Source organism: Sapajus apella, unplaced genomic scaffold (genome assembly GCF_009761245.1).
Source record: "Sapajus apella isolate SASKATOON/1434 unplaced genomic scaffold, GSC_monkey_1.0 scaffold16, whole genome shotgun sequence".
In the NCBI taxonomy this organism is placed as follows: Eukaryota; Metazoa; Chordata; class Mammalia; order Primates; family Cebidae; genus Sapajus; species Sapajus apella.
Genome location: NW_022436956.1, coordinates 6,117,717 through 6,134,710, shown reverse-complemented (window position 1 = coordinate 6,134,710; position 16,994 = coordinate 6,117,717). Strand labels below are relative to the sequence as shown.

At 35.3% G+C, this 16,994-nt stretch overlaps 1 protein-coding gene across 3 annotated transcripts in view; it reads right to left on the bottom strand.

The window, feature by feature from the left end:
• Positions 1-16,994, bottom strand: part of ARHGAP32 (Rho GTPase activating protein 32) — a 312,493-nt gene that overhangs the window by 235,605 nt on the left and 59,894 nt on the right. The window lies entirely within an intron of this gene.

The following is a 16,994-nucleotide window of genomic DNA, read 5'->3' as shown; positions in this document are numbered from 1 at the left end:
GGCCTCCCAAAGTGCTGAGATTACAGGTGTGAGCCACCGTACCTGGCCAGCCATCTTTTTCAACGAACATTGGATATTAAAACAGTATATCTATCTGAAAAGGAATCTATAGGACTAAAAGAAGAAAATGGGCCACAGTTAATTAAGGTAAAAGTATAGTGTTGAAAATTAGAGACTAATTATGTCACAACTGATTTAATAAAAGGTCTTGTAAAAATAATGAAGGTTCAGAATTCTTAAACATGGCCAGGCGCAATGGCTCATGCCTGTAATCCCAGCACTTCAGGAGGCTGAGGCAGGTGGATCATGAGGTCAGGAGTTTGAGACCAGCCTAGCCAACATGGTGAAACCCCGTCTCTACTAAAAAGACAAAAATTAGCCAGGTGTGGTGGCCCATGCTTGTAATCCCAGCTACTTGGGAGGCTGAGGCAGGAGAATTGCTTGAAATGGGACCCGGGAGGAGGAGGCTGGAGTGAGCCGAGATTGCGCCACTGCACTCCGGCCTGGGATACAGAGCAACACTTTGTCTCAGAAAAAAAAAAAAAAAAAAAAGAATTCTTAAACATAATGTTAGGCCAGTTGTGGTGGCTCACCCTGCGATCCCAGCACTTTGGGAGGCTGAGGTGGGAAGATCGCTTATGGTCACGAGTTTAAGACCAAGGCCTGTCTCTACAAAAAAAAAAAAAAAAAAAAAAAAAAATTAGCTCGGCATGATGGTGCACACCTGTAATCTCAGCTATTCAAGAGGCTAAGGTGAGAGGCTTGCTTGAGCCAAGGAGTTCTAGACCATAGTAAACTGTAATTGTGCCATTACATGCCAGCCGGGTCAAGAAAGTGAGACCCCCCCATCTAAAAAGAAATTACACACAAACACACACACACACACACACACACACACACATAAAATTGCACAATTACAAATAATTTTATACATATATAAAATTACATATATATGTATGTATATGTATAACATATTTTACGATCTACAAAATATATAATTAAATATAATTATAATATATAAAAATAAAATATATGTAATGTTGAATTAAAGGAAATAATATTTCCTGAGCTAAAATTTTGATTGAATATGCTGTTGTCCATGAGATAAGGCATCAGCTACATTACTTTTATATATTTAGGACTTTAGAAAATTATGGTCTTATCATATGTATAACCTGTATATATATAAAAACTGTATATAACCATACTCCTCATCACCACGGTAGCCGAACCTCCTCCTAATGTTAATGATACTGCAAATAAAAACTCTAAATGTAAATTCAATGAATAATCGGGGAGAAAGCAAATGATCTAAGTAGAATCCCCCTCAGTTTCAGTCTAGGGAGAGGTCAGGGAGTCAGGGAGAGACTAGGATGAAATCGCTAGAGGTAAGACTATGAAACAAAAAACGGTTGTACTAAGTTTTCATGCTTGGAAAGCTCAAGGTGTTGCATAAATTCAGTAGAGTTTCTCCCATGAAACTAGTTAAATAAATATAAATAAATCCAATGTTTTCAATCCACTGTTTACTTACTGGTATCCTTACCTGGATAGTTCACTCTGCTTTGAAGTTGGTTTGAGACTGAAGTAATTTTAGCAACTTGCTACTTATCTTATTCTGCCTGCTCCTCTGTTATTTCTCAGAGATGATTCAAGAGTAAAAACAGGAATCAATGGCTAGTTACTGAAATTACTAGAGACCATTTAACTGCTTTTAAAATTACAGGCATTTTTCTCAAATCACAATCATCCTGTCCTCAAATAACAGAAGCCAAATGCTGTACTTTTAAACATTAATTTGAGGTTATCTTATTTTGATTTAAAGTAAGTGTATCACTATTCTGGTATCAGTAATTATTCAGTTTTACTTTCCTAGGAAGAAGAATTAAGTTCTTGCCTGCTCATTTATTTATGGAAACAGGGAAGCATTTTTCCCATTATCCTTCTTAAGGGAAGTAAAAAGAAGTTTAATGTATGTAGCTCTTTAAAAGATATACAGATTTATGTTTAAATTTGAACAATGCATAAATTAGGAATTTAATATCTGCCTATTTCTTTTGATTTTGCTAGAACCAGACATCAATATTATCATCTGTGGGTTTATGTTTTATTTTCAAAATGAACAATGAATACAAAGTATATTTTCTGATGTCTCAAACATTACTTGCAAAATAATAAAGCTGTCTTTAAGTGTCAACTGAGAATTTTCAAGTTACATCAGTATTCTAATGTTGCTTACTGATTCGCAATTCACTAAGTTACTGTTTCACTATTACAGGTAATATTCAAGTTACAAGATACACAGCAACTGGAAACAGTATTACCCTTGAGTATCCATGGTTTCCATTTTAGAAATGATGTTGGTTTTTTAAATTTAAGAACCTCAGACGACTGAAATTCCTTCTGTGCCACTTATTACCTTGCACAATTTACTGAAAATCTCTGAAGTTCAATTTCCTCTTCTGAACAGAGTAATCATACCCAACCATATTGTTGAAGTAATTAGATGAAACATATAAAGTCCTATATAACACAGTATCTGTAAACAGTAGATGTTCAAGAAATACAAAGTATAAATATAATATAATAATAAAAGAAAAGTGCTTGGTGAATCTAGGTTTGTATCTACTAAAATGTTTAACTCTTTTAGAAGAAGAAATAAAATTCTCATTTATTTAACTTACTACTTTTTCATGATATATGCTAGATACTATGATGCTATCCTTCAAAGCAATGACAGCACTGCTAAACACTTAGTATGTCCTCAAACACCACTTAATTTAAATATTTTAATTTTATTATAGAAAATTTCAACCATCTACAAAAGTATAAATAATAGAATAATGAACCAACAGGTATCTATTACCCATCTTTGTCAATTAACAATGGCAAATCTCATCTCTACTTTCCATCCCCATCTGACTGGATTATATATAAGCAAATCCTAGCTATCATATCATTTCATCCATAAATAATTCAGCATGTATCTCTAAAATACAGTATTTTTTAAATAAAAATATTACCTTACCTGAGGAATCCACTAATCCCTCAATCACCACAAATATCCACTCAGGGTAAACTTTTCCAACTGCCTTTGACCTTTGTTTTAATTAATTTATTGACTGAAACATGGTCTCACTCTGTCACCCGGGCTGGAGTGCAGTGACATGATCATAGCTCACTGCAGCATCAGCCTTGTGTGCTTAAGTGATCCTTTTGCCTCAGCCTACCGAGTAGCCAGGACTATAGGCATGTGCCACCATGACTGGCTAATTTTCTAATTGTTTGTAGACATGAAATAAGTCTTGCTATGTTGACCAGGCTAATCTCAAACTCCTGGTCTCAAACAATCCTCCTGACTGAGTCTCCCAATCAGCTAGGACTACAGGCCAGGGCAGCCACGCCCAGCCATTGTTTTTCTTTTTTCAAACAGCTCATTCATTTGAATCAGAAAGCCCACATATGATATTTTGGTAAATAAGTCTTTTTAAAGTTTCCCCTTCCTCCATTTTTTTATCATCATATATGGCTGAAGAAACCAGGTTCAATATATTCTCTGACAATCTTTATCTTGCTGATTATATCCCAATAGTGTTGTTCTATGGGTTCTTCTAGCACTTATATTTCCTGTAAGTCACTAATTCTTAAAAGCTTTACTGAATGGCTTACCTTGATGTCTTCTGCCATTTCTACAAGCCTTCTAAAATAAATATTAATCAAAAGAACAACAAAATAGTAAAATAATAGAAAATACAAAGGAAGAAACCAATGGGCCAGAAATAATCTGTTCTTGTAACATTTTAAGCATGTATAAATGGGGCAGCTATCCAAGGTATGGCACATTTAGAGGTTTCTAATGTTTTTCTTGTAACCAAAATGGGCTTTTGTCCTCTCCCACCATCGATGACATTTCTATGTCCTCCCACACAATCTACTAAGAAGAAGGGCATTATCACCACACAACTGAACAATCTATGACTATTGCTAAGATTCTACCTAGTATGTTTGCTACTCTGATTCATTCCTTAGCCAGTGTACCAGAACCTTCAGATTAAAGAACAGTTAAGAAAGTAACAGACTTTGAAAGGATCAAATATATCCACAAGCTAAGGAGGAGTTAAATAAACAAATGGAAAAGACAACTCATCATGCAATGCTTGTTCGGCCACCTTCAAACAACCAGCCAGTGATGACCATCTATTCTGTCATTTTCAAACATGAAATACAAAATATGTACCAGCATAATGAAAATACCACTTTAAACTAGTATTGCAGTTTACTATTTTCAAAGCAATCTGATATATTGCAAAGCAAATAACAAGTGACAAAAGAGTGGAAATTTTCCATCTAAAATAGAAACTTTAGAGTTCTAAATTTTCCAAAGAACAAGAAAGCATTCAGAATTGAATTCACTACAATCCTTCAATAACTATATAGTCTAACATTAAAGAGCTTAATAATAAAAATAGATGTAACACATTCCAAGAAACGAATACACCACAAGAAAATATGGTCATTTAAACAGCATTGTTTTCCAAGGAAAAAACTCTAAGATTGTTTCTTCAAAAGAATGGCTTTAGAATAGAGTTTCTTGACATTTTTTCTCTGCCCCAAAACAGTTCGAGGATACACACAATCTCATTAGTACCAATGACTCATAACCCATTTAGAGACTTATTTTGATAAACAATTTTAAAAGCAAATTATCTTTGAGAGTGTCAAGCTGGCTGAGCATTCAAACCTTAAGGTAAAAATTATTTTAATTAGAACTTAATTTAGTTGAAATCAGCAGCACAAAAGAAGTTAAAGAGAGGCTAGAGAGGAAAGGGGTGGATGGCATGGAGTCTCTGGTCAGCTAAGGGCAGTATGAGAGGAAGACAGACAAGGAAGAAAAAAATGAAGTAGGACACTAAATACAAATAGCACTAATTTGTCTAGGCACCTGGAAGGGTACCTTTACTGCACATGCCTTGACAGGAGCTGAATTCTTATGCCAGAAATGGCTTGGAAGACTGCAAACAGAAAACACCCACTGGGAAAAACCATCATTTTTCTCAAAACTGAAACACTGGTTCTATTTCTGGTTTAAAATTTTTGTAACAAAAAAAAATGAAGTTATAAAAAGTGATGGCAAAGAAAAGTAAAAAAGATTTTTCCTCTTTAACTTTTAAAAGCATAAAACTGAAGATCATAAAATCAATTAAATGTATGAATATTTAAATTTTATCAAATAGAGTAAACTTAGAAAACAAAGGATACCACTTATAAACTGAAAAGCTTTTTAAGTAACTCTAAAAATTCACAGATGAAATAGACATAAATCATAAACAGAATGTCAGGGGATATCAGTAAGGATACCAATATTCTTCTTCAAAATATTACTGAAGTAACACCAAGGGGACAGAATGCTCAATTGCATGAATCCTGGTTGTGAATCAATTTGGAGGTAATTCTTAATGCTGTTACTCACAATTTTGTTAGGCTATCATCTCTGAAATTATTGCCTAATATCTGATGCAGATGTCCATGACAAAAAAGAACTAGGCCAATGGCTACTACCACTGAAAAGAATGAGGAGCCAGAGAAGCATTCATGTCAGAAGACAAACACTTTAAACAACTATTAGCACTTATTGGGATTTTGTACATTTGAATATTGTCAAAGTGAGAAGAAACTTTGAAAATAGTCTATTCGTAAGTAAACTAGGAAACTAAACTCTAGAAATTCGTATTTCTTTCTTCTACCTTAGAACTGTAGGGCAAATTTTCATACTGTACTTCATTTTAATTCTGATAACCACAAGAACCTAGTGATAAAGGAAACAAAACTGTCCCTGTATTACATCTGAGAAAACTGAAGCATGCCCAAAGTCACACAATCTACAAGTGGTGTTTGCCTTTGCCTTTTAGTTTGCCTTTGAACAAACATTTTAAATGTTTCCTCCTCTGAGAAATTTTCAAATTATTACACAGCCCAAAGCATTCTCCTTTCTGCTTTCGAATAATACTTTCAAAAATACCACTCTCAAATACTTCAAAAAATACAAGAGAAACAGGCAAAAAGACATTAAGTGATCTGCACAAGGACATACTGGTAGAGCTTTGAGTCTGACCCCAGAGCTTATGCACTTAACCACTAAACTATTCCCCAAAATGATCACTAACCAAGTATATCTTTTCTGCTATAACTCTTTTGCATAAAGCGAATTAGTTCATATGAGCTTAGTAAATAGAGGAATGATGTCAATATAACTCAGATTATATATAACTAATTTTCCCATACTTTTGACCATGTATGTCCAGTTTCACATAATGTTCACTGACACAAGCCAATGCAGTGAACTGCAGGGGACTGCTGCACTGTACACGATGCTCATTCACACCACTTTGTTGCTACTTCAGTTTGGTCACTTACTATGTCTTGATAGGGCTTTCTGCATAGTACTTCCTCATTTTTGTGTACTTTGCCCTAATCTCTGTGGTCAGCCTCAAGCCTTCATTGCATCCCTTTCCATGAGCAACGACCACCTTTAAAGATAAAATCCTATATTTACTGTAATATTTCTTTACTTATTAGGACTCTGGCATGTCTTTTTAACTAATGTCTTTTTAACTATTTTTTTACTAGATTGCTATTGCTTTTATTAGTAATCTGTATAGATTTTGAGTGATTTGTCAACTCCATTTTTCCCATACCTTTAATTTTTAGTATATGACTTTTAAAACCATAAGATTTATCAAAATATCAATTATAGCAAAAATAATTGTACAAAAATGTTTTTGAACCAGTATCAGTATTTACTATATATTCTTTATAGCCAGTCAGATCTTTCAAGTCTTTCTGTAGAATAACATTGTTTCCATCAAAAGTGCTGGGCATCTAACACAATAGAACAATTATTCATTCCATACTCTTCTCAGTGCCTTCTACACAAGCCAAAAGTCGGGAGTTCCTTAGAAGGTTAGAAGAGAAATGCATAAGCATGCTATGAATGGCTCCTACAATTGACCAAGCATCATCCACACCCATTTGTGTAACTTAAAAAAAAAAAAAATACAGATTCCCCCGCCCTCACACAGACCTAATGGATTTCTAGAGACTGATTCTAGAATCTGCATTTGAAAACTTCCATAGTTGATTTAATGATCAGGTATTTACATAAGAAAAAAAGCATAAAAATGAAGCCCCCAAAATATGCTTTCACTTTCCACAATGACAAATAATTCAAGTAAAAGAAATACTATTCCTAAATGGAAAGTACTAAAATTGGCCAGGTGTGGTGGCTCTCACCTGTAATCCTAGCACTTCATGAGGCCGAGGTGGGAAGATCACTTGAGTCCAGGGGTTCCAAGCCAGCCTAGGCAACACAGTGAGACTCATCTCCACAAAAAATATAAAAATTAACCAGGCATACCTGGTACATGCCTGCTGTCCCAGCTACTTGGGGGACTGAGGTAGAAGGATTGCTTGAGCCTGGAAGGTCAAGGCTTCAGTGAGCTATGATCATGCCACTGCACTCCAGCCTGGGTGACAGAGCAAGACCCAGTCTCAAAAAAATGAAAAAAGAAAAAACGAGTACTGAAATTGTATAAATAGCCATTTTTAATCATGTTTCTCAGAATGATCAATTCAAATATGGAGGTCTGTTCATTACCCATATATGATTAATAAGAGGCTTGAATGAGTGGAAATAAAAATATAACTACCAGCTATATTTTCCAACTAGTTGCCCAATATGAAAATAAGGCTCTTATTGTGGGAAACAAGCAAAAATATTGGTGTTTGTGGTATATGCACATATAGAAAGTTTTATTTCAGTTCTGTCAATCTGAAAGGTGGCAAGTCACAATCACCTTTTGACTTTTTTATTTTGGAATTCTTAAATCTGCCAGAGCAAATTATTCTCATTAAAGCTGTACCAATATCATTATACTAACTATACTGCTTAATTTACTTAAACATAATTTACGTTTTTTCCAGTAATATTTCCTATTTAAATACTTCTATAAATCTCCCATAGTTGGTAGGATGTTATTGTCCCAATAGTACATAGTCTAGTACAATTATAACATTTTAGATGGCAATTAGAACAAGTTACACTATATAAACAAAATGATCTGCAAAACTTCATAGCATAACTTGTGTAAATATTTGTGATCCAATTTGACCATTAAACACTGTATGCTTGTATCAAAATATCACATGTACCCCATAAATATGTACAACTATTATGTATCCAAAATAATTTTTTTTAATTTGTGATGCAGAATACTTACAATAAGACAACAAAATTTTAATTTAGGTGCAAATATATGTGTGTGTGTGTATATATATGTAATAAGGTTTGTTTACATATATATGTATATGTAAACAATATATATATATGTAAACAAACCTTATTTAGGCTACCAAACATAAATTTCTGTCTCAAATTATATGTATATCTGTCCTTCACCTTGTTGTCCCAAGAATATATATATTTTATTATTCTCCAAACCACAAAGATTTATCTTTCACAATATTACATTTCAAATAAAATATAGTATAAGACTTATGCATTTCCATTTGTCTAGCCTCATATATTTGTATTCACTTGGTAGTTCTGCTATCTGAAATTTAAAAGACATAAACTAAGATACAGGGTAATCAAGAGATGTCCCTAAGTCACTAACAGGCTGCTATGTTCAATGAAACTCACCTTTCACTGAAAATGGACAAAATCACTGCTTCTTGAGTTAAACCAGAAAAATAGGAGGTATTTTAACTAACACCAGGAACACTGAAAATGGACAAAAGCACTGCTTCCTGAGTTAAACCAGAAAAATACTCAGGAGGTATTTTAACTGACACCAAGAACATAGCTTACCACCTACAGCAGTTACATTTTAATCTTCCATTTGTCAGAACTACTTGCCAAAGGCAACTGACAGCAGGTAACAATATAATGAGATTTCCTGCAACTGGCAGCAGGTGTGTAACAGTAACGGAGAAAAGTCACTGATACATGATTCCAAGATGTCATAACAATACTCTTATAAGGTACTGCAGGACATGTTAAAAACAGTGTGGTCAATCTCAATTACAGTAAATGAATGCTGTATTATATGATAATAAATTATGTTAGTATCATTTAATGTAATACAGACAAAGCTTCTGAAAATATCAGCTTCCCTTATCTTGAATTTTGTCCTGGATAACATTATTAATAGTGCAACATTTTTATAATGCTACATAAGCCATTTTAAAATACTTCAAATACATATGGTGGTCTGTGACAGCCAAAATGGCAAATCACATGAACAAACTAAGGGGATAATAAATTGAGGTATTAAATGAGGTCAGGACGAGACAGGGAAGGAGAATATATAGTTTTGTGGGGGGAAAGTAGATATTTCAAGTAATTTTTAATAAAAATTATTAAAAATCTTGCAGGTAAGAATATTTGTTTTGTTTTCTTATATCTCAAGCATTAATTTTTAAAAGAGAATTGCAGACCCCTCCCAAAAACCCAAAACTCCAGTCTAACCATGAGAAAAAAAATCAGACAAACCAAGACTGGGGGGCATTCTACACAGTAACTGACCAGTACTAGTCAAAATTGTAAAGTTCATCAAAACCAAGGAAAGTCTGAGAAACTGTCACAACAAAGAGAAGCCTATGGAGATGACGATTCAAGGTGATGGCACCTCAGATGGGATCCTGGAAGAGAAGAAAAAAGTGGGAAGAAACTAAAGAAATTCAAATGAAGAATAGACGTCAGATAACAATAATATATCCATATTGGTTCATTATGTGTGATGAACATATCACACTAATGTAAGACACTAACAATGGGGGAAATCGAATATGAGTGAGAAGTCTCCGTTCTGTATCTGCAACTTTTCCATAAATCTAAATTTATTCTAAAATAAAAAGGTTTTTTAATTGCTATTTTAAGTGACAGGAAACGTAACTAGAACTAGCTTGAATGAAAATAAATTTATTGACTCATATAACTCAAACTATCTAAGGGTTGGTCTCACTTTAAGCACAGAGAGGCTGAGGGGGGATTCAAAGGGCTTCAGGAAGGTGTCCCTCCTTCGTTGCCTTCACTCTGCTCTCCAGACCTGGACTATCGTCTTAGATTTCATGTAGTCTTATATTTCAAATTGATTGATAAATGAGGTAACAATGTGAACACAGCATGAATTCAGCATTTGCTTATGCATGACTTCATCCGACAGGAGCACAAGGTATGGTCAGCAAACTTTTTTCTGTAAAGGGCCAGATAAATAGTTTAAGCTTTGTGGACCATATATGGTCTCTGTCACAGCTGCTCAACTCCATCTTTGTAGAAGGAGAGCAGCCACAGGCAATAGTAAATGAATGGGCGTGGCTGATTTCCAATAAAACTTTATTGACCAAAACAAGCAGGACAGTTTGTCCATCCCCAAACCAAGTGAATGAAGAAAACTCCATGCAGCTGACCCCAGCCACTTAGGAGCACTCAAAGTGCATATACCTCAAAGGACAATGAGCCACAACCTCCACTCTGGTGTTACAACTTTCTCTCCTATTTCTGAGCAGGCTCCTTCCACCACTTCACAGTAACTCACATGTTCCTATTCTTCCAACCACAGGGGGACCGCAATCCCCAGCCCTCATCTCTCTTTAATTTTACCCTTTCCTAAACGTAGGGTTAAGGTTTCCTTAGGATTTGGTTAGGATTAGCGTTTTGGTGCCTCAGTTTAACAATAACAGTTCCTTTCCTCATAAAGGAATTGTGAAAACTAAATGAGTTCATATATGCAAAGTAATTAGAACACATCCTAGCACTCACAGCATTCTATACATACTAACTTCTGCTTTGATCATGGTATTAGTTTCCAATTGCTGTTGTAACAAGTCACTCCAAATTCAATGGCTTAAAATAACAGAAATGTATTATCTTACAATTATGAAGATCAGAAGTCCAAAATCAATCTCACTGGGCTAATGTCAAGGCTTCAGCTGGGCTGGTTCCTTCCGGAGAGGGAGAATCTGTTTCCCTGCCTTTTTCAGTTTCTAGAGGCCATTTACATTCCTTGGCTCATGACCCCCTCCTGACATCACTCAAACCTCTTGCTTCTGTAATTACATCTGCTACGCAGCCTGATTCTCCTGTTTCTCTGAGAATCCCCATGATTACTTTGGGCTCACCCAGATAATCCAGGATAATCTCCCTATCTCAAAATCATTAGCTTAATCACATCTGCAAAGTCTCTTTTGCCAGGTGTGGCAAACTGATATGGCTCCCAAAAATACCTCCATGTCCTAATCCCTAGAAGATATAAATGTTGCCTAATTTGAAAAAAGTGTCTTTGCAGACTTGAATAAATTAAGAATTCTGAGATGAGAAGAAGATAATCCTGGATTATGCAGGTGGTCTCTAAATCCTTGTAAGAGAGAGTCAGAGGCGGTCAGCACAGGGGAGAAAAGAGCGATGTGAAAACAGAGGCAAAAGTTGGAGTGACAGGAACATCAGCAGCTACCAGAAGCAAGAAAAGGCAAGGAATGAATCTCACCTGCAGTCTCTGGAGAGAGGACAACCCTGCCCATACCTTATTTTGAACTTCTCATCTCCAAAACAAAGATAATAAGTTTCTTCTATTACAGCCACCAAGTATGTGTTAATTTGTTGCAGCAGCAGCAAACTCACCATGCAAAGTAACATACAGATTCCGGGGATTCAGATATGGACATATTTGACAGGCCACTATCAGCCTACCAATCAGCCTTTATTCAAATCCTCCTCTGTTCTCTTTGAATATATTTTGGTATTGTTTTTCTCTCTCCTTGCGTTAGATGCGTAATTCATTTATTCTAATACTTTATTAATTAATAAGCATACTTAAGGCCTAGTGTGGTGGCTCACTCCTGTAATCCCAGCACTTTGGGAGGCCCAGGCAGGTGAATCACTTGAGGTTAGGAGTTCGGGACCAGCTTAGTGAAATCCAGACCTTACTAAAAATACAAAAATTAGCTCAGCATGGTGGTGGGCGCCTGTAATCCTAGCTGCTCGGGAGTGGGCCAGGAGAACTGCTTGAACTCAGCAGGCGGAGGCTGCAGTAAGCCAAGATCATGCCACCCACTGCACTGTAGCCTTAGGCAACAGAATAAGACCCCATCTAAAAAAAAAAAAAAGGCAATCTGTCTATATATAGGGTTTTAGCTAAGTCCCCATAGGTTCTAATACATTTTATCATTTTCTACAATTTTTAAATTTCCTCTTTAACTCAAAAATTTATTTACAAAGTTTTTACTGCCCAGTGATAGTGATTTGGTTTTATAAGCATTTTTCTAAAATTATTAATTTCTACTTTTATTCCACCTCAACTATTTCTATTTTAGGAAATTTAGTGAGGTTTTCTTAATGGCCCATATATGATCTGTAATGTTCCAAGAGAGCTTGAAAAGACGGTGTGCTCTGTTTTTTTTTTAAGCATAAAGTTAAATATATTTTAACTAAATATACCTCATATTCAGGTTTTTCTAAATCCTTAATTAATTTTTAGCTACTAATTTGTCCAATATTTTATTTTTCCTTATTTTCTATAGTTTTGACTTTATGTTTTTAATACTACGTTCTCTGGAGCATAAATAACCAGTTACACTCTTTATTAGTGTAAATCTCCTTATTTGCCTCTTTAAATCTTTTCTGCTCTAAATTCAACCCTGTCTGATATCAAAACCTGTGTTTACCCTTTCTTGTTAGCTATTGTTATAAGTAATCCAGAAACTTGTCTTCTATGCTCTGAAAACAAAGCTGCCATGAGAGTAACACAAACCATATATAAGGTTCATCAAGAAACTGATATACAACAGCAGTACCAAGATAGGTCACCCTGGGGCCATGCAATGCCAAGGGGTAAGTCTTACCAAAATCTAATACTGCCTAAGTGGTAGGAAGATGTTAAATCCCAGGCAGTATTTATTTTTTAAAAGTTCAGTATAAAAGAACTCTCTCTTGGTCAGGCATGGTAGCTCATGCCTGTGATCCCAGCACTTTGGGAGACTGAGGCAGGTGGATCAGAAGGTCAGAAGATAAAGACCATCCTGGCCAACAGAGCGAGACTCCAACTCAAAAAAAAAAAAAAAAAAAAACTCTCTTCTATAAGCATTTTCTAGAGTTAACTTTTATGACCATGTACACATATACTATGTAATTCATATATCATGACTCACATAACTGTCTGAGATGTCTTTATACCGTCCCTAGAAAAATATACTCAAAGTAAAAAGTTCAGCACTATCTATTCTCCATTTCTAATTTCTAAAGATTTTTAAATAAGAAATGACTAAGAAAACAAGTATTGAAATACTCCTCAAGGATTATTCTGATTTTTGAAATAAATACTCCAATCAAAGAAACAGGCATATACACATCACTGAAGTCAGCTTTGCAAAGTGGTTAAAAGCAATAGCTTAGTAGTGAGTTCAAACCTGAGTTCAAATCTCAGACATGGTGATTACTGTGGGACCCTGAGCAGGCTACTTAACCTAGGCCTCAATTTCCTTATCTGCAAAGTTGGACTAACAGGAACTAACTGAGAATGACACTGGGAGAATTAAGTGTGATAATGTACACAATGGACTTGACACAGTACCAACTACATAGCAAACTGCTCTTGTTACTGTGCAGACTCTCAGGTAAAACATCAAAACCAACTGTGATACCTACTTTTAAAATCTGTTGACACTTAAGTCATTAGCTTTATGCAAATTCAAAACTTTTTAAATATCACTTCATGTTATATTAATATGTTAAATAATATCTATTTATTATAAGGCTGATCCTGAGAACATAAGACAAATTTATGGATTAGTAGCCCGCTGCTAAGAATGAAGTGTAAACTTCCTCAAGTGATATACATACCTTTGCCCTTCCATACTTAACATTGTTTCTTCTGTCAATCAGTCATAGGAACTGTTTATAATTCTCCACCTTTATCGAGCTGTTTCAAGTTCTTTAGAGAGATGGTTCCCTACATCTTTAATGCACTCCATCTCCCACTGCAACTAATCTCACACACACACACACACACACACACACACACACACACACACACACAGCCCCCTACGCAAAATCCCATTTGTCCTAAATTAGCCCAAGTGTCATATCCTTTAAGAGCCCTTCCCTAATCTCCTCAGATACAAATTTATATCAATATATATGGCAATGTCAGAACTATAAAAGGAGGCAGGAGAGATGAGACAGAAAAGGGAAGGAATAAGACATATCAAAGGAAGACAGAATGGGGAAAAGGAGCCTGAGTAAAATATTTTCCAAATGAAGGCATCTGACACACTGGAGAAACTTTCACCTAGTGCTGAATTTAAACAACAACAACAACAACAAAACTATTCAGGATTACAAATCCTAGCCAATGAAAAAGTAAAACCTCATAGTAACACAAGGTGGATACTGCAGGTTAGATTCTGACACACTTGGCAAGTAGAATGTTTATTAGGGAGTGCAGGTGAGAAGAACATCTGTTGTAAGGAGAAGAAACCGAAATTGAGAAAAGGAAGAAGTTGAACAGCTGAACTTCATCGCAGACCCAATGAGAGAGCCATGGCCAACCCTTCAGGGAGCATTGAAGTTAGCATGGCCCTTCAGAATTGAGAAAGGGCAAGAGAGACGGCCCTTTATACCCTACATCAACCACCCAATGGGCCATATTGGGGTAAGGCGCTGCATTCAATTAGATTTCAACCTCAGATTATGCTCTTAAGAACCTGATCGCTGACTTTTTAGAATTCTTCTCCCATTTGGGGCATTATTTCAAACAGAAATAGCTTTATTTTGAAAGGCATACTTTTTTCCTGTTGGGAAATAAATACAAATTCCAGTTGCTAGTACATGGGATTATATATACAAAATCATTTTCTCATTCTTTATCCATGATGTTGAGACAGTTGTAATTATCAATGATAAAAATGGTTATGAATTTACAAAGCACGTATTTTCCTTCTGTTCTCTTTTACTGAGTTCAAGCTGAGACACCTTCTTGGTAACTTTTCTAGTATTCCTATCCTCACAAATGATAAACAAGAAACTTTAAATCTATGTTGTGGCTGCTTCTGAGATCTGTCATGCAATCTATGCTTCACATAAGCAGCACAAAAGAGTAGAGAATTAAAGACTTCCAAACCAGCAAAAATCCAAGCGTCTCGCAATCTCTCAGACTAGCTGGTCATGATCTCTATTTTTCTGGCCCAGAAATATTATTTCTCCAATAATTTTTCAAACTTTTTGCATTTGTGATAATTTCAATAACATTAGCATATTATGCATTAAGATAAGAACTTAGACTTCTTGCCTGAAGCTTTCACAAGTCAGACCACTTTTTCTGCCACAAAATAATTGTCTCCCAGAGAGAAGAAAGAGACATGCTCCTACTTACAAACAAAAATAACTTAACATACAGAGGTTATTAATATTCACATTAACTACACACACACACACACACACACACACACACACACACACACAATGTCTGTTCTCAATCCCACATAATTAGTCTGCCAGGCTTCAAGCAGAAGAATCCATAACCACTTTGACATGAAAAAATAAAACCTGGCAATACAGTTTTCAAACACATCTCTCTACCCTAAAGCTCATGGACAAAAAGTGAAAAGGAATTCTATTTTAGGCAAATGAGGTTTCTGAAACCATAGCACTTGCATAAATTACTTTAGAAAACTAGATCAAACAGAGCAGATCACTTAACAAGGAATATATTTTCCCTATATCTGGAACCTTCTATAGAATAGATCAACTTTTTTAAAATCAGAATATCATTAACTGAAATAATGTAGCTTAAATCCCTTCAGTACATTTATTCACCATTTGGAGTGTCCGGGAGCACAAAGAATGTGTGTTTGTGTGTGGTGGGGGGTGGAGATAAATCACTACAGTTGAATTCTAAGGCAAAAGGAAGGGTCTATATATGGCACAGGATCAGGGAGTTTTTATAAGTGTGACTGATACTAACAATGAAATACACGAACAAACTTTGGGAGCAAGGGGGAAAGGAAAAAATATATATTTTAGCTTTAATGCATCAGTACAACAGAAAACAAAAGGTCACTCAAAACCTGTCCAAATACTAAATAGAGTATGTATTCCCCAAGCACACGAGAATATACAAATTTTTACTTGCCATTGGTCAAGTTTTCTCAACATGAGAAGATACAGCTTCCTTAGTAAATACATATCCTCTGATTAGAATCCAGTTTGGTTTGATGCAGTGGATTGTGAACCATCTGCATCACAATCACCTTCAAGGCAATTAAAAATGCAGGTTTCTAGGCTCAACTCTAGAACTAGTAAATTCATTAAGACTCAGAAAGCTGCACTCTTTAAGAACTTATACTTGATTCTTTTACATTAAGGTCTAATAACTGTTTTTGTATAGAATCTGTAATGATAACATATTTGCTCCAAGTTATATTTTATTCATTTCTATAACTAGCTTACAGGTTAAACTGAATTCGATGTCACAACAGTTCTGAAGTCTAACTATGCATTAGAATTCCCTGAGGAGCCTTTAAAACATACCAAAACCTGAATGTCACCAACTAAATCAGATTCTCTAGGGATAAAGAGAGGGCATCGGGATTTATTAAAAGCTCCCCTGGTGATTCTAATGTGAAGCCATGCTTCAAATACAACTCAGAAGATGCTATGTATTCTAATTAGGAAAAAAACGTCTGCAGAAAAACAAATGCAAGAAATAATGTCTAGAAATTGAGGACACTGATATTTCAGACACATAAGTTTCCCAGTATGATATAATGAAAACTGAAAAATTATACTGTCCAAAAAAAAAAAAAGTATGTGAAGCCATGAAGCCTTATTTTAAGGAGGCAAAGCTTCTAGCAAAGACGATCATAAGACAATCACCATATCCACTGTAATTGAATAGAATTTTTTTTTTTTTTTTTTTCTGAGACGGAGTTTCACTCTTGTT